A 25521-nucleotide genomic window follows, 5' to 3' on the forward strand; every position below is an offset into this window, starting at 1 on the left:
AACATTCAATTAAACAAGAAATTTGCCCATGTAAAAAGCTCAGAGGAAACAGCTTAACAATTCATTGTTATGAGGTATTAAAGTTTTTAGAATTAATTATTCTAAAAATTCATCTACTTTGCTTACAGGTAAAATAACTTAGCTGTCTCAGAAAAAACGGAGAGCAGCCAAGTGTTCATTACAAAAACATCTAGTGTACAAAACTGGGTATCTACGTAGAAGTCTGTACTTCTTTCCAAGGGTTAAACAGTTTGGCACAGAGAAATGAAAATACTTACAGCAGGCGACTACAGTATGTTATAAGCCACATTTCTGATTCATTATATGTTTGGGTTAATGTTGTTGGATTAGCACTAAACATTAATGTTTGCTTAAAATCTGCATGATTACTTTAATACTCTGCTACTGTGATCAGGTTCTGTAATGCTATGAAAGAGAGTGATATGATACATAGCGAAGTCTCACACATAATAGAAGTATGATATATTTTCAACAAAACTGGTCAAAAGTATTTTCAAAATGCTCACTTATGTGATAACACTTCAAAGTCAATCTGTGCCAATGGGAGATTTTGTGTTCGGCTCCCGTAATTAAATTGTTTTCAGACTGCAGGAAATGTATGCATTTGTAATTCACCAAGTAGTCAAGATGCTCGGAGAATGACACTTTTTGGATTTTCTTTTTGCATTCTTTAAATCCTTGCTATTGTGTAGAGTGTTCTTGTTTTAAACATTGATTATCTTTGGTTTTATGCCTTAGATCACCATGAGAATAATGATGAGTTTTATGCATAGTCTTGGAAATCTGTACCTAATTGACAGATTTCATCTGTTTCTGGTGAATTGCAAGTAGGGCTCTGCAGACAAGCACTTGGCAAACATACCTAGGGGGGTTATTTATTTATTATTTATTCTTTTCTAAATGTTGATTTATTTATGATGCTATGAAATCATTACAGATAAACATTTGTGTGTGTGTGTGTGTGTGTGTGTGTGTGTGTGTAAAACCTGTTAGGTTATCAGGCCAGGGACTGTCTTTTTGTTTTGTGCCTGTGTAGTGCTTAGGACAATGGATCTGGGTAGGGTACCTGAGGTGCCACCACAATAAAAATAAATAACTATACACAATAATATGTATGTTAGGCACTCATGACATATTTATCTATCTAAATGGGCTATCTGTATGATACAGCTATGAGAACAAATTCTGCCTGGTCTGTTCATGAATGTTCACTGAAGGAGAAGGTGTAAGAAGCCTTTTGACCTTTATGCAGCCCAGGTAAAGGCCAAGATGATTACCAGTCCCTGTGCTTAGAGGAATGCAAGAGCTGCTCCTTCCTCCTCCCCTAGGAACATATAGTACCCCAAAAGAGGCAGGAAAGAAATGAAACTGTGACTGTTTCCCCTCCCCCCCCCCCCCCCCCCCACTACATTCAGGAGCTAACTGTGTGATGGACGTGGAGCGGCTCTGTAATAATTTATTAATATTGTATGTTGACCTGGTTAATGGGATGTTCACTGTGAATATAATGGTTTAGTTTAAAAGTGGGCTGTAAGGAAAACTAGCAGGGAGGAAATAGAATAGCGCAAGATAAGTCACAACTCTGCAAATACTTGAGGATTATTACAAGACAATGAGGATTATTACAAGAAAAGGCCTGGGAACCATAGATCAAAGGGACTTTAGCAGTTTAAAAAGTGACTCTCTGAAGAGAGGGTGGGTAGTTGCTGGGGAGTTGTTTGGGGCGTAATCAGGCTGTGCCAGTGGTACACACTGGATGTTTGAAGAAATCCGGCCTGCCAGTGCTACCATCATGGGAAGGTAAGCCTTAGGTAAGCCAGACATGTGCAGATGTTTTTTTTGTTTTAAAATCATTTTTCTCTAAATGTTTTGTACCTATGATAAAAATAAGTTATGCTTGGGTTTAAGGTGGTTCTCTGGTCACTGTATCCACCACTGCTCACAGACTCCTGAGGGGAAGAAGCACAGGTGTCAAACCCAGCCAGTCCTGCTGGGTAAGCACGGTTGATACACAAGGTGTTTTAGCCCAGAGCCTGGTCTAAGAGTGGGAGAACTGCAGAACTGAACCCTGGGATAGGTAAAGGTACAAGACATGACACTTCATGTAGTGCACTCAGAGACCAGAAAAGAGACAGAGGTGGAGCTAGTCCTGTAAACATGACAGTCTGCTCTCTATAAAGTGGCATAGCAGCAGTCTCTGTGCACCTGGTAGCTTCGTGCCTCCTTGGGGAAAAGAATGTTGCCTACTGGTTTGAGGCAGTGCCATATATATCAGTCTCTGTTAGGGCAAATCCATGGGAAAGATCACCGTAGGAATTGTTCAGAAAAGCACAAGGCAAATGGATTTAAGAATTTTTGTCACAAAAGGGAAGAAAATGTATGTGATAAGGAGCCTGAGTCTCCTCTTAACTAATAGCTGTTTTACTGTAGTATGGTTTTGTAGACTTCAGTGGAGCTATGCCTGATTTATCTGTTGGCACTGAGTGGAGAATTTAGTCCAAGAAAATTATACACCTTTATAAAATAGTATTGATATTGAAGAAGGATTTATGTAGTAGGAATATAAGACTGTAGTTCTTCATAGTAATGGGCATTTTTCATATTTCTAAGGTGCATATGGTACAGTCTTTGGGCTCCTTGACTTTCAGATTTAGGCACCTAAAGGTAGGCTCCTAAATCCACATTAAAGCATGTAAATTATAAGGCGTCTGATATTCACAGGTACTGAGCACCCTTTGGTTCTATTGCCTTCAACTTGAGTTGCAGCTGCATGACCTTTTAAATGGCTAAACACAGATTTACGTGCATGATCTTAGGCACCTACGTTTGAAAATTTTGGTTGCGGCATTTAAGCTTTATGATGAGGGTAGTGTAAGCTTTATGATGCCTTTCCTTTTGGGTAAGGAAAAGTCTCCTTGTCCCCGTGTAAAGGGTAGGAAGATTCTGAAGTAACAATATATATAACTCTATTAAACTCCCCCTTTTCCTGCACTTCAGCTTAAGTCTTTGCTAAAGCATAGGCCAGGGTTCTTTCTTTTCAGGACATGTCAGAAAGTGTTACATAGAGTTTTATGGAAAATCCTGACAAGCAGGTGTTAATCATCCCCTGCCAGTTCCAATGATAGAGAACCATGCAATTTCTTAGAAAACACACTTTTTATGCACACAGACGACATTGTAAATGCAATAAAATGTTGTAAGAGTCTTTGCAATACTAAGAATAACTTTTTAGGCAGTAAATCTAGTGATGTTCCTTACACAGACTTCCCCCTTTTGTCACTGTTCCATATAGTTCAATGCAAGGTTTCAACATAACATTTATGTTTTACTTTAGCGCACACACCTCTAAACATATTACACCTAATTTTTCGGAGATGATTTCTCAGCTGTATAGTATGATCACAATATATAGTGTGTATCATCTGGACTCTTCAGATCTTGAGAAGAAAGTCAGCATCTCAGTTCTTTTCCAAAAACTTCAGAGAAACCAGTCAGAAAACAGTCTGGGGATCCATAGCTAGCAGCATTCAACCTCTTCCATGAATAGTTGACTAAGCCTTCAGATGCTGGTGAAACAGAAATCTGTAGCCTGTATCACAAAGTGCGATAGGTATTGGGACCCAGACCTCAGAGCAGATACATCTCTCGGTCCTGTGTCAATCACTGCGTCCACAGGGCTCTTGAACTCCTATATGTATAACTTCTCCCCATGGGGGAGAACTCCTATATGTATAACTTCTCAACTCTCTGCTCTTGTAGGTTGAAGGGGAGTGACCTTCCAGGCTGCTTGCCTACAATGAAAACATTCTGCACAGGTTCAGAAACAGCAACTGAGCATGTCTAGTGACTACCACCCTACTTCTGGATGTTTCTCGGCCCTTCTAGCTAAGTTTTCTTATACTACTCTTTACACAGGTACAGAGATGCAGAGTAGTACAGCTAATCTCCATGTCTCCTCCCCACTGCTTATCTCCCTTTCTTTGGGGCAAAAAATAAAAAAAATAAAAATCAAATGCTACCGAGTACAGCATGTGGGCTACACTTGCTTTTAAATGCTGGGATTTTGTAAATAATTATGTAATTACATTGGGTCACTGTAAGCCAAATTCTCCACTGGTGTATATTGGGACCGGTCCAATGACTTCACTGGAGCTTGCCAATTTATAGCAGCAGAGAATTTGTCACCTTTTGTTTTTGGTTTTTTATATTACATATAAAGGCGTGAAAACTGATTGAACCATCCTATAACTTTGTCTAAAACTCTAATGGAAACTTCGTTATTAATTCTTATTATTTGTATTATGGTACCTCCATCTTAGAAGATTGCAAATTCAAAGAAGTCTGGATAACCCTCTTCATTTTTCATTTGCTCACACCTCTACACATCTTGGTTAAGTCAAGGACTAAAAGCTTGGTTCTGGCAAGGCCCAAATGTATTGAAAATGGGATACTGATAACTCAATTGGAAGGTTTCTACTAGAGGATGTTTTGAAGATGATATAACATAATTTATGTAGATAAAGGGATTTACCTCTGAGAAACAGAAATCTGAAACAGATTTTGATCACAAAAAACCCCATGGAATAGTCTAATATTACAGTTGTGAGACATTTATTAATGCCTATAAAACTAAGAGAGCTCTTGGTGTACTGTATATGTAATTGAGTATTTTTGAGAGATGAGGTAACAGTCTTCTGCTAAGTGATATCAATCTTAATGTAATTAATTCTAACAGCGTGCCCTTCATTATTTTTTTTTCTATTTTTACCACCGTTATCTTCATTTTCTCTTCATTCAGCAATGTCTCTTCATCTGTCAGTCCGACAAGAACTTTCTCAAAGACAAACAATGCTAATGAGCCACAGACGTGTCTCAATCAATGTCTTTCTTTCCACATCTTGATGGGAATCATATAGAGCTTCTAATTCCACATTAGGTTTGTTTCCTCCTCCCCCACCCCCACTTCTGGCCTCAGAGGCACGGATTGAAAATGGTTTAAGCAGTTATCAAACAGCATTTTATCACACTGACTAGGGGGCATTCAGTGAAAATGGTTGATCACTCCCAGAAGGCATAGTTTCAGCCAGCACAAACTAACAAAGGTCATTGAAAAACAATTCACTCAGATTCCATTGAAACACACAACAGTCATAAGGAGCTAAATAAGATGTTGTGCATAAAAGCAGGCCACCGTGCCTCATTCCAAGCTGTCTTGCGTCCAAATATTGATACATTTTGAGTATAGTAGTTGGTAGGAATCACTGTGGCTTCAACATTATACTGCAAAAAGTCACTGAACTGACATAAATTGTATTTAAATGGGGATTTCATGAGCTTGGCTGTTGTTGCCTGACTGCAAAGTCTTAATTAACCAATGCATCACCTTACATGAGACAGCAATGCAAAGTATTGCATAGATTGCTTACACTTGTATGTAGCTGCAGTATTTTTTTTAAAAGGAGGATACGGTAACCAAGGAATTGTAAGGTTTTAGGTAAAGCTGGCCAGGAATTTTCTGTTGCAATGTATTTTTAATGGAAAATGCAGTTTCCACAAAATCTGCAATTTTTTTTTTCTATTTTCTGTTAGGAAAATCAAAACAAAAACATCCATTTCAGGTTGGATCTACCTGAACTGAAATGTTTCGATTTTTCAAACTGAATCTAAACATTTAGTTTTGGAATATCCATTCACCTGAACTGCTGTGGTGCCTCATGGGAGTTGTAGTTCAGGTGCTTTGCACCCCCATTCTCAAATATGAGCCAGGCTCCTCTGATTGTTGGGAGCATGTTCCTGCCTCTCCGTAGCTTATCACGCCCAAACGAATGGCCCAACAGAAAGCATGAGCCAAATCCTTGAGCATTATCTCTGGTGTTACATCGACTATCATCAGAATGAATGGTCTTCGCTGTTATCCTATGCAGTGTTTGCATATAATAATGCTGAACTTGCCTCTACAGGAAAAAGCTCTTGTTTTGCTAACAACTACTTGCTAAAAACTACTGGTTTTACCCCCAATTTCACCCAGCATTATCCACAACCTGGCAGCCTCAGAATGGACACAACTGATTCATCGGACCTAGGGGTGGAGCTAAAGACCTGCCTGGAGCTAGCAAAACAGGATTATAAACAGAATGCAGAGCAAGGATGACAGAAAGGTGCCAATGTCTCCATTGGCCAGAAAGTATGGCTCTTAGCGAGGCACCTCTGTACCAATAGACCGTCCCATAAACTTGATGACCAATTTCTTGGCCTGTATCATATCTGCCAACAAATCAACCCCATTGCCTTTGAACTCCACCTGGCTTGTTTTCTCAAAATTGAACCTGTATTTCCTGTGTCCCTATTGAAGCATTATGTGGCTACCTTTTTTCTCACCAGATCCAGCAACCACCTCCTCACCACCGGTGCATGTTCAGGATCATGATAAGCACATCATCCACGATTTCCTCAATTTTAAAACCAAGCGGGGTATGCTGTGGTATTTGATTGATTGGGAGGGTTACAAGCTTGAGGAGTGTTCCTGGGAGCCTGCTGAAAATGTCCCGATCCCTGAACTCATAAAAGCCTTTCACAAGAACCATTCAGAGAAGTCTGGTCCATTGTCACTCCAGAGAGGGGTGATGATTCCAGGTCTCAAATCTAGATCTGTGAGTTCCCAGACAGCCATCACATCCTGACCACCACCCAATGGCTGCTGAAACATGGTAGGCTGAGGAGCTAGCAAGACTACAGCCTCAGCTGAAGCACCATCCATAGGAGCCCTGTTGGAGCGTGGCCGACTCCCCTGGTTAATACAGCCATGCTATTTAAGTCAGAAGGAGGCACAGGAAATTGCTGCTGCTGCATTGGACCTTGCTTCCTGCATTCTGCATCCAACTCTGTTCCTGGCTCTTGCCTCACCCCAGCACTCCTCCAAGTTCCCACCATCCTCCTACTCTGTGCCTGATCCTTGCCTCTTCTCCGGTTCCTTTATGCCTTGCTTCTGGCCATTGGTTATCTTTCCTGACTTGGACCTTTGGCTCTGACTTCTGACTCTGGCTTGACCCTTGGCTCTGGCATTTGGTATCTGACCCTGGCTCTGACCTTCAGCTTTGATTCCTGGCTCTGATTCTGGCTCGAACCCTGACTCTGGTAATTGGAAGTTGACTCTGGTGCTGACCCTTGACTCTATTCCTTGATGTGGATACATGCTTCACCCACCTGACTCCTGCTCTGAGCAGTAGGCCAGACTGCCTACATACCAGTCCCTAACACAGGAGAAAGGAAGAACAAGAACCAATGGCCAAACAAATTCAGATTTGAAATAAGGCATACAATGTTTAAAGTTAACCATTGAAACAAAGTACCAATGAAAGTTGTGGATTCTCCATCTTTTTGAAGTCTTCAGATCGAGACTGGATGCCAATCTGGAAATCTTGATTTAGTCAAATACAAATAATTGGGTGCAATACAGGAATAACTGGATGAAATTCTATGGCCTATGTGATACAGGAGCTCAGGTTGGATGATCTAATGGTGCCTTCTGGACTTAAACTCTATGAATCCATTAAACAATTTGCTTTGGGAATGTTGAATTTTTTTGGAAATGAAGTTTCTTTGGAATATTCCATTCCATGAAAAAATTCAGTATTTCAAATTTTGTTCCAATTGGGGATGAAAACACAGTTATGGATGAAAACAAATTTTAGTATTTCCTGTGGGCTGGAAAGTCCAATTTTTGATCAACTCTAGTTTTAGGCCCCGATCCAGCAAAGCTCTTAATGATGTGGGTACGTTTAAGAATATAGGTAGTCCCATTAACTTCAGTGCAACTACTCATAGGCCTAAATGCTTTTCTAGATTAATGCCCTAGTGCAGTAACTAAGTACTGAGGTAATGGATAGTGTATATCTATGCACATATATAATGAAACACTGTCCATTACCTCAGTACCTAGTGACTGCACTAGAAGCTCAGTCCAGAAAAGCAAAAGCATTTAAGCCCATGAGTAGTCACAATGAAGTATATATATAGTGCTGGGTTTAAAGTGGAGCTTCAGTTGCCAAGTAGTAGTGGGCAAGGATGTTTGCAAAGTAGAAGAGATCCTGGTTTATCATTAGGAGCAGCTCAACCAGTTTGCCTAACCAAAGATGTGCCTGTTAGATACTGCACAAAGTAACTGAAATGCTCCTGTGCTCTCTCTGACTTTCTAAAAAAACTTTAAGAGATATCTGTGATAAAAGTGGAGCTGCTCTGTAATAATTTATAAAGTTTGTTGACACAATTATTGGGATATTCACGGTATGTATGAAACTGTTGGTTTAGTTTAATAGGGGGCTGTAAGGAAAACAAGACAGAATGTCTCACGTTAAAGCACTTCTCCCCAAACACTTGAGAGACATTAAGGGACCATGCTATTATGGGCCAAGGCTTGGGAAACAGAAGATCCAAAGGACTGTAGCAGTTTAAAAGGAACACTTTCTCAATAGAGGAGTAGTTATTCAGTAGTAGTTGTCTGGGGGGAACCATACTGACATCCAAACACCCGGTGGGGTATCTGAAGATGTTAGGTTCACCAAGAACACTGTCCCTGACCGGTAGGGCTTTAGGTAAGATAGACATGCGTGTGGACTATTTATGGTTTTTAAATCCTTTTCTCTCTTATGCTTTGTTCCTATGGTTTACTTATTTGGTTTAAAGAAGGCTGTTTTGTCATTGAATACTACAGACTCCCAAGGGGAAGAACTGCTGATGCCAAACCCAGTCGGATTTAATGGATAAGTATGGTTGATACATAGGCTACTGAAGCCTAGGATCTGGTCAAATAATGGAGAATTGTGAAATTCTACCCCAGGAAATACAAAAGCAAAAGGCCTCACACATGTCAAGGTACACTCTGAAAGACCACGAAGGGAACACAGGTGTAGCTAGCCCTGTAACCATGAAAACATTCTTGCTTCCTAGCCACACGGGGGAAAGTAATGATGGGATACTGCAGACAACTCCACCTATCATCTCTTTTTAGATATTATTTGGAATGATGGGTGCTTGACTACTTTGCAAATCAGACCATTTATTTCAGTGCCTAATTATGGATTTATGGATGCCTAACTTAAGCATCCATGTTGGAGAATTTTGGCATGAATTCAAGTGGATGTAACTACATTGTCATGAATTAATTTACACCAGCTTACATGAGATCTGATTTCAGGTTCAAGATCTCTAGAAAAACTATATTAATACCAATATAAAATATATCACCCTTAAAAGTACATCTTCCTTATCTTGTATACTTTGATCCTGTAACAGGAGAGATGGTCCTGAAACACATTGGGTATTAACATCATTTGGCTGAAGAATTTAATTAATGCATTACACTTGTATAATAAGTTTTGATATTGTGCCACTCTATTAAATAATTAATCTCCTTGATGAGCACTTTTTTAGAGCTATGTCCTCCCTTTTCCAACACTAATTTTGAATATAGACACCAGGCTCATGATGATCAGAAGTGAAGGTCAACAGCAAGTTGAAGTAAAAATGAGCTTCGGGGGAAAAAACAGAAAAATTAATTAGTAGGGGAAGTCAAAGCCTCCTTAGCATGCAAAAGAAAAACAGTGGCTTTGGTCAGTGAGAAAAAACTGTTAATTGGTTTACATCATATTTGCTGAAGATTCATTTAATTAGAGAAAGAATGTCCTCTTCTCATCTCTGGCAAAGGAGAGGTCAGAACTTTCCTTTTTCCTCTACGTTTCACACCTTCAAAATATTCTTCATCAGATCTTTACTGTCCCATGACAAACACCTACAAGACACTGAGAGCTTCAAGAGCTGATGAAAGACATGATCAGATGCTGTGACCAGAGAATGTGTTGCTAGTTAAAAATATATAACACAATCTCAATTTTCCCCCTCTAAGTTTCAAATCAATTTAATTTAAAAGAGTGTTGGATTGGTAGCTCTGAAGTCTGAATTCCTCCATTTATTGCAAAAAAAGTAAAGCCTGGGTAGCAGAAATGCAAGTTTCCCTAATGTTCCACCAATATACTCTAACACTGACCGGCAGGAACTCTCTCTATGGGAAACAGGGTAGTTCAGTTTCCATCATTCCTTGGTGTCTCTACCAAGAATATTAATAAAGTCATGTTCCTAGTGGTGGGATTTTTACCATTGCCATTAATGGGAGCAAATTTAGGCTAACCGTTGTTGGACAATCCTATTTGACTACTTCACACAGATGCATTTTCATTCGAGATATTTCAGATGCCATCAGAAATTTCATCTAGAAACCTCAGCAGGCTACTCGCCCACCTACATATAGGCAAGGAAATTGTTTCATCTGGAAGTATTAATGTTGCATATAATTGAAACAATCACTGTCCCAAGGACAAGTGCAGAGTCCTGCACTTAGGATGGAAGAATCCCATGCACTGTTACAGACTAGGGACCGAATGGCTAGGAAGCAGTTCTGCAGAAAAGGACCTAGGGGTTACAGTGGACAAGAAGCTGGATATGAGTCAACAGTGTGCCCTTGTTGCAGGGCCGGCTCCAGGGTTTTGGCCGCCCCAAGCAGCCAAACAAAAACAAAACAAAACAAAACCAAAAAAAAGCAATTCGAGCAAGAGTGAGGGACCGTCCGCCGAATTGCCGCCGAACAGCTGGACGTGCTGCCCCTCTCCGAAGTGGCCGCCCCAAGCACCTGCTTGGTAAGCTGGTGCCTGGAGCAGGCCCTGCCTTGTTGCCAAGAAGGCTAACAGCATTTTGGGCTGTATAAGTAGGAGCATTGCCAGCAGATCAAGGGACGTGATCATTCCCCTCTATTCGACATTGGTGAGGCCTCATCTGGAGTACTGGGTCCAGTTTTGGGCCCCACACTACACGAAGGATGTGGAAAAATTGGAAAGAGTCCAGCGGAGGGCAACAAAAATGATTAGGGGGCTGGAGCACATGACTTATGAGGAGAGGCTGAGGGAACTGGGATTGTTTAGTCTGCAGAAGAGAAGAATGAAGGGGGATTTGATAGCTGCTTTCAACTACCTGAAAGGGGGTTCCAAAGAGGATGGATCTAGACTGTTCTCAGTGGTACTTGATGACAGAACAACGAGTAATGGTCTCAAGTTACAGTTGGGGAGGTTTAGGTTGGATATTAGGAAAATCTTTTTCACTAGGAGGGTGGTGAAGCACTGGAATGGGTTACCTAGGGAGGTGGTAGAATCTCCTTCCTTAGAGGTTTTTAAGGTCAGGCTTGACAAAGCCCTGGCTGGGATGATTTAGTTGGGAATTGGTCCTGCTTTGAGCAGAGGGTTGGATTAGATGACCTCCTGAGGTCCCTTCCAACCCTGATATTCTATGATTCTATAAGGTAGCTTTGTGGATGTCTATGAGGAGTACCTCCCAAATGTGAGGGGAAGCATGGGAGAAAGCATAGGGATGTCTGAAAATGTAACAAGTGAACAATGGAGGCTGGCATTATGGGCTGATCAGAGGTGAGAGTCAACAGCTCAGTAGCAAATGAGAGATGATAGGCAGGGTGGGGATTCACTGGGAAAGCCTTCAAAGTAAAAAAGAAGCAGGGAATGTATGATGCAATAGAGAAGGGGGAGCCATTGGAGGTACGCAAAGAGAGGGGTGAGATAGACAATGTGATGAGCTAGGAAAATTATATTTTCAACAGCATTCTGAATGGATACAAGTGGGGCAAGATTGCATTTTCAAGGGAAGAAAAAAGGATGTTAGAACATAAGAATGGCCATACTGGGGCAGACCAATAGTCCATCTAGCCCAGTATCCTGTCTTCTGACATTGGCCAATGGCAAGTGCTTCAGAAGGAATGAACAGAACAGGCAATCACAGAACGATCCGTCCCCGCTTATCCACTCCCAGCTTCTGGCAATCAGAGGGTAGAGACACTCAGACCATGGGGTTGCATGCCTGACCATCTTGGCTAATAGCCATCAATGGACTTATCCCCCAGGAATTTATCTAATTCTTTTTTTAACTTTTTTCTGGCCTTCACGACATCCCCTGGCAATGAGTTCCACAGGTTGAACGTGTGTTGTGTGTTTAAACTTGCTGCCTATTAATTTCATATCGTGACCCCTAGTTCTTGTGTTATGTGAAGGAATAAATAACACTTCCGTATTCACTATCTCCACTCCGTTCATGATTTTATAGACCTATAGCATATCCCACCTTAGTGGTTCCTATTCAAAGGTGAAGAGTCCCAGTTTTTTAATCTCTCCTCATATTGAAGGTGTTCCGTAACCTTAATAATTTTTGTTGCCCTTCTCTGTACCTTTTCCAATTATAATATATCTTTTTGAGATGGGGCGACAAGAACAGCATGTAATGTTCAAGATGTGGTACCATGGATTTATAGAGTGGCATTATGATATGTACTGTCTTCTTATCTGTCCCTTTCCTAATGGTTCCTAACATTCTGTTAGCTTTTTTGACTGCCACTGCTCACTGAATGAATGTTTTCACAGAACTATCCGCAACGATTCCAAGATCTTTTTCTTGAGTGGTAACAGCTAATTTAGACCCCACCATTTGTATGTATAATTGGGATTATGTTTTCCAATATGCATTACTTTGCATTTCTCAAAATTGAATTTCATCTGCCATTTTGTTTGCCTAATCACCCAGTTTTGTTAGATCCCTTTGTAACTTTTTGCAGTCTGCTTTGGACTTAACTATCTTGAGTAGCTTTGTCTCATCTGCAAATTTTGCCACCTCACTGTTTATCCCTTTTTGCAGATCATTTATGAATATGTCGAACAGCACTCATCCCGGTAAAGCTCTTTGCAGGACCCCACTATTTACTTCTCTCCATTCTGAATACTGACCATTTATTTCTACCCTTTGTTTCCTGTCTTTTAACCAGTTACTGATCCATGAGAGGACCTTCCATGCTATCCCATGACTGCTCACTTTGCTTAAGAGCCTTTGATGAGGGACCTTGTCAAAGTCTTTCTGAAAGTCCAAGTACACTATAGCCACTGGATCACCTTTATCCACATTTGTTGACTCCCTTCAGAGAAGTCTAATAGATTACTGAGGCCTGATTTCCCTTTAAAAGCTGTGCTGACTCTTCCCCAACAAATCATATTCATCTATGTGTCTGATAATTCTGTTCTTTACTATAGTTTCAATCAGTTTGCCTGGTACTGAAGTTAGGTTTACCGGCCTGTAATTGCCAGGATTGCCTCTGGAGCCTTTTTAAAAAATTGGTGTCACGTTAGCTATCTTCCAGTCATCTTGTACAGAATCTAACTTAAACGATTATATACCACACTTAATAGTTCTGCAATTTCATATTTGAGTTCCTTCAATGCTCTTGGCTGAATACCTTCTGGTCCTGGTGACTTATTACTATTTAATTTATCAACTTGTTCTAAAACCTGACACCTCAATCTGGGACAGTTCCTCAGACTTGTTGCCTAAACGAATGGCTCAGGTGTGGGATTCTCCCTCACATCCTCTGCAGTGAAGACTGATGCAAAGAATGCAAAAGGCAATGACCTTTTCTTCCTTGATTGGTCCTTTAGCACATCAGTCATCCAGTGGCCCAACTGATTGTTTAGCAGGCTTCCTGCTTGTGATGTACTTAAACATTTATACTGTTAGTTTTTGAATCTTTGACTAGTTGTACTTCAAATTCGTTTTTGGCCTGCCTAATTATACTTTTACACTTGACTTGCCAGAGTTTAGGGTCCTCTCAATTTTCCTCAGTAGGTTTTCACCTCCAGCAAGAGATTATGCTATTTAGAGTTTGTTTGGTAAATTGACCATTTGAAGAACGGAGACTGAAATTTCCAAAGCTGCCTAATTGCCCAATTCCCACTAAATTGGAAATGTCTTAGTTTTTTATACTAATTAATGAGAACCAGGCATCCAGATCCTCTTAAAATATCAGCTGGGGTTTGTAAGTGAGAGGTTTGGGAATAGGAATAATCATGATCCCCCTCCCACCTACCCACAGCCATAAAAGGTGCTGGCTTTGTTACAATTGCACTTACTTCCCTGAAAGTGTCCTGCAACCTTTATTTCCATCAGTCTAATGTATTAGCCACAGGAAAATGTAAGCTGCATTTTAGAAACTGAGATTTCCAGCACTTTTGAGGATACTATGTGACTTGAGCCTTTCCCTCTTGGAATGTCTTGAGCGGAACTGGGATAATGTAGTACTATAATGGTTTCCTTAAAGTTACAGCAGAGAAAGTCCATGGTTCAAGGTGAAAAGTATGTCAGGTACATCTCTAAAAAACTGTACTTACTTGCTATGGGAAAACTCATTTTTGTCAAGTTTCAAACACAGTCAAACATTGTGAATTCAACCGGAACTCTTCTGGATTTACATTAGGAGTAGTTGGTAAAAGATAGAGCAAACCCAGCAAAAATAACCATGACAAGGCAAGCTAAAACAAACAAACAAACAAACAAATGGGGTGGGAGGGTGGAAGATGGAATAAGAGTAATACAAGCATGTGTCTTCATATTCCAGCTGTGTACACAATGACAACGCCATAAGTGTAATAACAAGTTTGATGGGAATAATTTTAGTTTGCCACTTAATATTAAGATGGCTGTGAATACAGACGCTCCCCGACTTACGCAAGTGTTCCGTTTCGGAATGCCTTGCATAAGTTGGGAACGTATACCAGACAATTACAGGGGTGGGGGAAAAAGCGTACAGAACTTTTTCTGTAAGTGCAGATTTTCGTAAGTCGGGTTTGCGTAATCCGGGGAACATCTGTACAGAAGTAGAAGAGTTCCAAAGACAGCACAGTTACCCAGGATCCTTCTAAAATCCTTTGTTCAGAGGCACCTACCCATTTCTGAACCAGCAGGACCAGGTTAACAACAATGGGAATTTATTTAATAAACAACCAGTGCGTTTCTTAATGATTTATTAAACAAACCAAGAGAGCAGAATCAGTCTTACTGCTTGCGTCCTCATTTGTCTAATAGATATTTTATTTGCAGGTTCATAGTTGCAATATGTTGGCTTTAATTACTTGAATAAATTTTAATGTAATTAATAAGTTGAAATTTTACTCTGGCACTCAGGTGATTATGCACCCTGAGTGGTAAGGGTGCAATTTGCATGTTATTACTAAAATAACAAGAAGGCCTTCTGCATGCTAAGTAAGGTAACATTTAATTTTAACTTATTTATATCATTAGTTTGCTTCCAAAAAGTAAAATGAGCATAGACAATAGACATGATTTTCAAAATAATTACCATTTGTATGATTTATGTATGTTTTTATAGCGCATTCTATGCACTCTGCAGTGCTAAAGGTTCCATTTTATTTTCAGAATGGAGCTACCCTGCCATTAAATCACATTTACTTGTAAGTCAAAGCAGAGAAGGATTCAAGAAATCAAATGTCTTTTCCTAAGGAAAAATGCTAATACATTGGTCAAAGCCCATGTATTGGACAAGGAAGAAGTTACGTTAGTGAAGCCCCTGCTTTAAAGCTTCCGATATTACCCTTCTCTCTTCATATCATGGCAAAGAGTGCTATCCTTGATGTGTCTAGAGCTGGTTGAAAGTTTACAAATGAAAAATCACATCATTAAAGAATGGCTTTTTTTTTTCTTCTTCAAAATTTTACCAACACTTTTGGTAAAAAAAATAATGAAATTTCAAAATCCCCGCTTTTAAAAAACTTTGAAATGAAAATGTGTTTGGATTTTTTGGAAATGTTCACCATTTTTAAAATCATTTGTTGACTAGCTCTACATGTAGTAGATGTGTTTCTCATACAAGCACACATGAGACATTCTCAGAGGGCAAATTCTCTATGTTGCAATTGTACAGTAATGACCTTTGAGCTCACCCAAAATATTTGTGATAAACAACCACATATTTTCACTCCCTCCTCACCCAACATAGAAATTGTCATACCAGTCCAGATTATTACAGCACCTTCATCTCATAGGAACGGGAACATAAGCTTTTCCAATTGATCAGGCCATTGGTAATTCAAGTCACTCTCTTGCTTCCAGCAGGCTATAAACCTGGTGTTTCAGAAAAAGGTGAAAACAAAAACAAAAAAACGTGGCTGCAATAAATTCTTAAATCACTTCAGATGGGGCCACTGACTGGGAGTGCAAGTTGGGAGGAGTCTCTCTCATCCCTGGTAGCAAGTGAGTGCTGTAAGGTATTCTCCTGCCCCAGTCACCATTGTGTTGAGAAATCCTGCCTGTTTTCTTTCTGACTATCAGTGTGTAAAGACAGAGTAGGTCTTCAGCAAAATGGGCCATTTTCCTCCACTCTTTCTGGCTGTTCTCTGAAGCATTCTCTGTCTACAAAGCAGAACTAATGCAACAGACTTGTATCAGTGAGTGAACTATATTGCCCTCTAGTGGTTAGTCTACAGAAAGGGTAAGATCTCTACTGCTACTATCCCTACCATTTCCTTTTTTCCATTTGGCTCAGGTAGTCAAGAGCTGTTTTTGAAACTGAAAGCCAAGAGTTTTTCCCAAAATGCGCCCAAGTGACTTTTCTAGTAATTGAGTCTGTTGTTGACAACACATGTTTTTTGTTATGCCTAGTCACTTGGGGTGAAACCTCTTTTTAATCTGTACAAGAATTTGTGTTAGGACTTCAGTGGAGTTAATAAATATGCATACTGACTCACCAATGTCACTTCAAACTGCTCATTTACCAGGCCTTGTAGTTACAGACTGTGTATCTGGTAGGCAAGATCTTACAGTATTTCAAGTAATGTTAAACCAACAGTGACAGGCAGCTCTGAAAATAGTATTTAAAATTCAAGTGTTTTTTAATCTATAAATATATCTCAACATTTATATGAGTAGCTAGGGCCAATCTGGCTAATCACTGCTGTTAACTACAAAATTGCTGCATTTCCCTTTCAATTTTGCTCATGTTTCTCCAGATAACATGTAGCCTCCCTTTCCTTCCAGGGTTAATCAGGCTATCTCTACATTAGCACTTTTGTCCATAAAACTTTTGTCGGTCAGGGATGTGAAAAAAACACCCCCTTGACTGACATAAGTTTCACCGACAGAAGCACTTGGGTGGACAGCGCTCTGTCGACAGGAGACACTACCGCCGCTTGTTGGGGGTGACTTAATTATGCTGATGGGAGAGCTTTCTCCCATCGACATAGAGCAGCTACACAGGAGACCTTACCGCGGTGCAGTTGCAGCAGTACAGCTGTGCCACTGGAAGGTCTCCAGTGTAGACACAGCCTCAGAAGCAGGCAACTCTCACCTGTTGCCAGGTCACCTTACATCATTAAGAATAAAGGAGAGCTTGGAGGTCCCAGCTGAGATGGGGCATTAGGTGGGAATCCTCTAGTCACCCTGCTGCAGTAGTCTCCTTACTTATTCATATGAATATCTATAGTTGGCAGTGCCTCTATCTGGACAGGCACCGTATACACTTGTGAGTGCACCTCGGTTTCCTTCAGGAAAATATAAATAATGGATCTTATAAAGGCTGTGGGTTGAGAACCACTGCTCTACTGACTTTGGGATGTTAATGTCTTTCCCATATGCCGACAGAGTAGTATCAGAAGAGCTGTCTTAGTTTCAATCTCCAGAAATATCTACTAATTTATTAAGTTTCCTTGGTACTTAGTATAGGCATGGTTGTTGTAATACTACTCCCAAACATAGGTCTAGTAGCTTTTGATTTACCCATAGCACATTCAAGAAAGATTACTTGTTTTTCTGAAAGGGCTTTGATCTGATAGAACTTGAAGGGAGATCAAATAGCCTTCACTAAACCATATATCATATAATTACACTGGTGACTCCTTTCCCAAGCTGAAAAGTAATTGTTGACAGGTGAAACCAATGCCAACATGCATAATGTTGAAGAATTAGCACCTCAATTCGTACCACTTCCTTCAGTGATTTGAGCTGTCAAATTTTGTTGAATGATTCTAAAAGAAATTGGGGATAATAATGAACTCTGGTTGAATTTTCTCTTCAGATAATTGCACTGCCATTTTTGCACTATTTTGAGATTATTTTATTTTTTACATTTTTTTGCTCATAACAATGCTTTGCATTTTTATAGCATCTTCAATGAAATATCTTAAGTCCTTTACATTAATGAACTGAGCCTCATGTGTTCACTATACATGTTCATGTGTGTTCTATGGCTCAAAACACTATATTTTTAGATTACCTATGAGGTTATTTTATTTTATTGCTCATAAATGTTTCAATATTTGTGAAAGGGAGGAATAACTAGCACAAACTGATGGGCTACAGACAAGCATAATGCATAAATATAAAGATCTATATTTCATATTAATAATGCTTTGCACTTCTGTAGCAGCTTCAGTGAAAATATCTCAAGTCGTTTACATTAATAAACTGAGCTTCATGCGTTTACCATATATACACATGTGTGTTCTGTATCTCAAAACCTCTATTATTACATTATCTTTGAAGTTATTTTAGTATTATTCTTTTTTCTCTTAAATGTTTCAATATTTGTGAAAGAGAGGTGTGCATAAAAATAAAGATGTATATTTTACATAATAATGCTTTGTACTTTTGTAGCAGCTTCAGTAAAAATATCTCAAGTCCATTGCATTAATTAACTGAGCCTCAAGTGTTTACTATACATACATATGCATGTTTTGTGTCTCAAAAGCACCTTATTAATCTACTTAAAACTTTTCCCCCAAATCTTCTTCTGGTTGGAGATCAGAAGAGGTGAAATGTTGAATAGAAATTATCATCTCTGAGCTTGATGTCAATGGACTATTCATGCTTACAATTAAACACATGCATATGTGTTTGTAGGATCAGACCTACACAGACTCCGCATATATAGTCTGTATATATAATTTGTGCATACCTTAGAAAAGAGAGTTAAGGAATCACAAACAAGCTTAACTCTGCCCCTCTGTGAAAAATTCATGTAGTGTAGCAAAGACATATGGATAGGGATATATTGTTATATACATACACACCTTTAAACATGGAAATAGATATCGTTGTGTGTAATTCACCATATCTGTATGTTAACAAAAGCCTTTGTTTGGGACTATAGGACCTGATTATGATCTCATGCTAGTTTTAAACTCTAATGACTCCAATTATCAGAGGGGTAGCCATGTTAGTTTATATCCACAAAAACAACGAGGAGTATTAGTAGTCTTTAAGGTGCCACCGGACTCCTCATTGTTTTAGTGACTCCAATGAATTCAGTGGAGTTACTCCTGATTTACACTGATGTAAATTACAGCAGATTCAGGCCAACATATTCCATTTTGAAATATTGCAGGCTTTCACTTGAAAAGTGTACTGATTCACACCATGAAATAATTCTCTTTTTGTGCCAAAATCTTTACATTTTTGAACTTGGTCCTAAGACAGCAAAACAATGGCAAAATAAAATATTAATGTAAAGAAGCATCTTTCAAAGACGTCTATTGAAACTCTAGCCCACCATGGTGTCAAAATGCAAATGAAGCTGTGGCTGTGTAAGTCGTGGGGGATGACATCCACACTGTCAAAACACACCAAAGCACTGTCAAAGTCAGACTATGGAGACTATATTAAGTTGTCAAAATGAAACAGACGTCAATACTGATTATATTACCTCTAAAAATAAACAAAAGAAATTAAAGAAAAAAGTTCTGATCTCAATCAAAGTATTGTGTACAAGTTCAATGGCTTCTTGTCTTATACTAAAAATATCCCTTCTGCATACGTCTATGCAAGCAACATTCTACATTTTTTAAAGTACTCCACTATATGTTTCTGTGTATTTCAGCTAACAATGGAGTGCATTAAAAAGTTATAGTACAGTAACTCCTCACTTAAAGTTGTCCCGATTAACGTTGTTACGTTGCTGATCAATTAGGGAACATGCTCTTTTAAAGTTGTGCAATGCTCCCTTCTAACGTTGTTTGGCAGCCGCCTGCTTTGTCCACTGCTTGCAGGAAGAGCAGCCCGTTGGAGCTAGCTGATGGGGGCTTGTAAGCAGGGTGGACTGGGAGTCCCCCTATCAGCTCCCCGCTCCCCTAAGTTCCCTGTGCTGCAGCTGCCCAGCAGGCTAGCAATTGCCAGCATTGAGCTGTCCCTCCCCCACTGCCATGTGCTGCTCCTGCCCTCTGCCTTGGAGCTGCTCCCAGAGACTCCTGCTTGCTGTGCGGGGGGAGGGAGGAAGTGGGGGGCCAATGTCAGGGTGTTCCCCTCCCCCCTGCTCCTGCACCCCACTTACCCCATTTCCATAGAGCAGGGGGTACACACGACAGGGTTCAGGATGGAGGGAGCTTCCAGGCAGCAGCTGAGGTCTCAGCAAGCTGATCTAATTAACAAGGCAGTGTACTTAAGATGGGTCAGCTACTTAGAGGGGAAATGTGCATCTCTGGCTCTCAGACACATGGTGTGTGTCTCTGTCTCTGTCTGCTATGCTCTCTCCTCTCTCTCCATGCCTGCTGCCTTGTAGAGTGAGGCTACATTAACAACCAGTTAACCCTTGAGGGCTCAGCCAAATGCTAGTTCATCATTTAGCAATAAGGCACTCCCTGCGAAATATCCCATCCTTTGACTTCACCACCTCAACCCAGCTTCACGATCATCATCGCTGTGTACCAGTATTAAATTGTTTGTTTAAAACTTATACTGCATGTGTGTGTGTGTGTGTGTGTGTATGTGTATATATATACACAGTATATATATATAGTCTTTTGTCTGGTGAAATTTTTTTCCTGGAACCTAACCCCCTCATTTACATTAAATCTTATGGGGAAATTGGATTCGCTTAGCATCGTTTTGCTTAAAGTCGCATTTTTCAGGAACATATCTACAACGTTAAGTGAGGAGTTCCTGTAATGTTAGGAAGGAGGCAAATAAACACTTTTATAAAAGTTTTCATAGTATTTTGTGTCAACTTTGTATAAGGTTCTATGTCAGAGGTTACTCATCTCTGGGCATATTGGTAAGTATTTTTCATTGATATAAGCTGTATATGGAGAATAAATGTTTTGTGGACCACTAGCACTACAGCGTACTCCAGATGAGTGGCTTACTGGGCTAAGCTTCAGGACAGAAGCACCTAAATATCTTGGAATTACTGTCTTAAATCCTGACAGAGTTGACTCAGCCCTTCATTTTTCCAAGGCAGATAAGATTAACTGAATATCATGCTTCAGAGGGGTAGCCGTGTTAGTCTGGATCTGTAAAAAGCAACAGAGAGTCCTGTGGCACCTTTAAGACTAACAGATGTATTGGAGCATAAGCTTTCGTGGGTGAATACCCACTTCGTCAGACGCATGTAATGGAAATTTCCAGAGGCAGGTATAAATATGCATGCAAGAATCAGTCTGGAGATAATGAGGTTAGTTCAATCAGGGAGGGTGAGGTCCTCTGCTAGCAGTTGAGGTGTGAACACCAAGGGAGGAGAAACTGCTTTTGTAGTTGGCTAGCCATTCACAGTTTTTGTTTAATCCTGAGCTGATGGTGTCAAATTTGCAAATGAACTGAAGCTCAGCAGTTTCTCTTTGGAGTCTGGTCCTGAAGTTTTAGTGCTGTAAGTTGACTACCATTACATCTGCTATTGTGTGGCCAGGGAGGTTGAAGTATTCTCCTGCAGGTTTTTGTATATTGCCATTCCTGATATCTGACTTGTGTCCATTTATCCTTTTATCATGCTGTTTATTCATAAATTTCAAGGCCCGAAGGGACCACTGTGATCATCTACTCTGACCTCTAGTAATAACACCAGCCATAGAACTAACTCAAAAATAATTCCTAGAGCATATATTTTAGAAAAAACATGAATTCCTGATTCAAAAATTGTCTGTGGTGGAGCTCCACCCTGAGCCTTGGTAAATTGTCCCCATGGTTAATTACCCTCCCTGTTAAAATGTGTGCCTTATTTCCAGTCTGAATTTGTCTAGCTCCAACTTCCAGCCATTGAATCATGTTATATCTGCTAGATTGAAGAGCTCATTATCAAATATTTGTTTCTCATGTAGTACTATTAGTCTGTAATCCAGTCACCGGTTAACCTTCTCTTTGTCAAGCTAAATAAACTACTATTTAAGCTACCATCAGTGGGTCTTTTGGATGCAACATTAAAAAATCCATGGTCCTGTCTCCTCTACGTAGACTTTACAAATGTTATGGCATTTTTTTACAAGGTAGAGCTTTGATTCAATTTAGCCAATATTTCTCTGCTCCCTGAATTGTTTTGTAGTGTGAAGCACACCTGTTCATTTCTGATTCCCATCCCATGGGTGGTTGCATTTCAGTGGTGTTTCATGTATAGTTCTAAAGCACATTCAGATCTGTTATGCTGGAAGGCACTATAGAAATGTAAGATATACATAATTACAAATATGATATGTAATAAAGATGATTATTATTTGTAAAGAATAACCAAAAGATGTATAGAGTTTATCTATAATCAGAAAATGGATCCAAACTCTCTCAAACTTTGGAAAAATGCAGATCAGTTCTGAATCCAGATGTAAATTTGATACTTGCATTCATCTCCACTTACATTCTGTATAGTTGTGTTAGTTTACATCCTAGTAAAGAGGAGAGGATAGAAGTTGATAAAGTACAGGTAGGAACTGAAGAGAAACAGCCAAATGAAAAAGTGTCCCATTCAAGTACATCACATGAAGGGAGACAACTTAAAAAGTGATTTTTTTAAATAAATGCTTGTATACTAATGCTAGAAGTCTAAATACTAAGATGGATGAACTTGAGTGCCTGGTGTTAAATGAGGCTATCGATATAATACGCATCACAGAAATTTGGTGGAATGATGACAATCAATGGGATATGGTAATACCAGGGTACAAAATATATAGGAATGACAGTAGCCTGTTCTGGTGAGGAAGTGGCACTATATGTGAAAGAAAGCATAGTCAAATATAGTAAAAATCTTAAATGAATCCAAATGTACCATATAATCTCTATGATAGAAATTCCATGCTTGAATAATAATAGTATAGCAGTAGGAATATACTACCAATCACATGACCAGGATGGTGACAGTGATTGTGAAATGTTCAGGGAGACTAGAGAAGCTATAAAATTAGAAAAGTCAATAATAATGCAGGAATTCAACTATCTCTATACTGAGTGGGCACATGTCACCTCAGATGGAATGCAGAGATAAAATTTATAGACACCAGAAATTACTGCTTCCTGGAGCAGCTAGCCCTGGAACCCACATGGGGGGAGGCAATGCTTGATTTAGTCCTAAGTGGAGCACAGGATCTGGTCCAAGAGGTGAATATAGCTGAATTACTTGGTAATAGCGACTATAATATAATTAAAGAGTCAACACGGCTTTTAAAGGGAAATCAGGCCTCAGCAATCTATTACACTTCTCTGAAGGGAGTCAACAAACACGTGGACAAAGGTGACCCAGTGGCTATAGTGTACTTGGACTTTCAGAAAGATTTTGACAAGGTCCCTCACCAAAGGCTCATAAGCAAAGTAAGCAGTCATGGGATAACAGGAAAGGTCCTCTCATGGATCAGTAACTGGTTAAAAGACAGGAAACAAAGGGTAGAAATAAATGGTCAGTTTTCAGAATGAAGAGAAGTAAATAGCAGGGTGTCCCAAAGATCTGTACTGGGGCCAGTGCTGTTTAACATATTCATAAATGATCTGGAAAAAGGGTTAAACAGTGAGGTCTCAAAGTTTGCAGATGATACAGAATTATTCAAGATAGTTAGGTCTAAAGCAGAATGAAATGAATAACAGAGGAATCTCACAAAACCAAGTAACTGGGCAACAAAATGGCAGATGAAATTCAGTGTTGATAAATGCAAAGTAACAGATATTGGAAAACACAATCCCAACTGTACATACAAATGGTGGGGTCTAAATTAAATGTTACCACTCAAGAAAGAGATCTCATAGTCATTGTGGGGAGTTGCCTGAAAACATACACTTAATGTGCAGTGGCAGTCAAAAAAGCTAACAGAATGTTAGGAACCATAAATCCATACTACACCCACAGGTTGAATACTGGATTCAGTTCTGATTGCCCTGTCTCAAAAGCGATATATTATAAATTGAAAAAGTACAGAGAAGGGCAACAAAAATGATTAAGGGTATGTGTGACATTACACAGGGTACACTCTGGACTGATGGACAGGTATGTCCCCTCAATTCTCCAACCTGGGGTGCCTATTACACTACACTTTGCTATGAGAGCAAACACTCCTGGTCTACTCACACACAGCCTCCAGCACAGAAATTACTCCCGGCTATACTGTATGAGTGCTATGGAATTACACTGCTGAGCAACACCAGCAAATTCCCAGTCCCATACTTTGTCCCAGAAATGTGTGTATTGTACTGCCCAGCCCTCTCTCCTAGGCAACACAAGCTCATATAAAGTCTGTCATTTCATTAATTGAAAATGATATGCACAAATCCTGTTATCTCCAATGAGGTTTTCCAAACACTTCAATCCAAGCACACTGATTTAGATAAAACAATAAAACAAGTTTAGTAACTACAGAAAGATAGATTTTAAGTGGTATGAGGCATAAAAGTCAGAATTGGTTACAAAGAAATAAAAAGTAAAACACAAACTAATACCTAACTTAACAAGCTAAGTGAATTCAAAGCAAAAGGTCTCTCTCTCACCACATGCTTCAGCAGTCTTACAGCATGAATTCCTTTCAGACAGGATCCCTCTGTCAATCCAAAACAGCTTATTTGTTTCTCAGGTATTGTGGCTGCCATTGGTAGACAGAAAGGGAGGAGTATTTTGGGGCATCTGTTCCCTATTATTATACCTTTTCCTCATCTTTGGCCTGGTCCACACTACCCCCCCACTTCGGACTAAGGTACGCAAATTCAGCTACGTTAATAACGTAGCTGAATTCGAAGTACCTTAGTCCGAACTTACCGCGGGTCCAGACGCAGCAGGAAGGCTCCCCCGTCGATGCCGCGTACTCCTCTCGCCGAGCTGGAGTACCGGCGTTGACGGTGAGCACTTCCGGGATCGATCCGGGATCGATTTATCGTGTCTAAACCAGACGCGATAAATCGATCCCAGAACATCGATTGCCTGCCGTCGGGCCCTCCGGTAAGTGTAGACGTACCCTTTGAGAAACATCTCCAGCTGAGGTTCAAAGTCTATGGGGACAGGAACCTCCAGCTGTTTCTTTGCCAAGATGTAAATTTCTCACTCACACCCTTTTTCCTGCCAAAGAATGGCCAATTAATCAGGTGATGGTCCATTTGATTTCATTGACACCTGACTGAAGCATCAGTTTGCCTTTTGTCTCTGAGGAACTGGTTTGTGGCTGCTTCCCCAGATTTGGAATATGTCTTAATAACATCATACAGTAGAATCTTATAACTTTACATACAATGTTGCCACACATATTTACCAGGACAATAATGATCAGCAAATCTTGAGTTTTCAGATGATACCTTACAAAGCATAGTTTGTACAAAATGTATCATAGTTTTGAAAAAGGGGAGGACATAGGGATACAGACGGTCACAGGATGGAACAGCTTCCATATA

This window comes from Terrapene carolina, unplaced genomic scaffold (genome assembly GCF_002925995.2).
Source record: "Terrapene carolina triunguis isolate 2854851 unplaced genomic scaffold, T_m_triunguis-2.0 Scaffold111, whole genome shotgun sequence".
NCBI classification, from domain to species: Eukaryota; Metazoa; Chordata; order Testudines; family Emydidae; genus Terrapene; species Terrapene triunguis.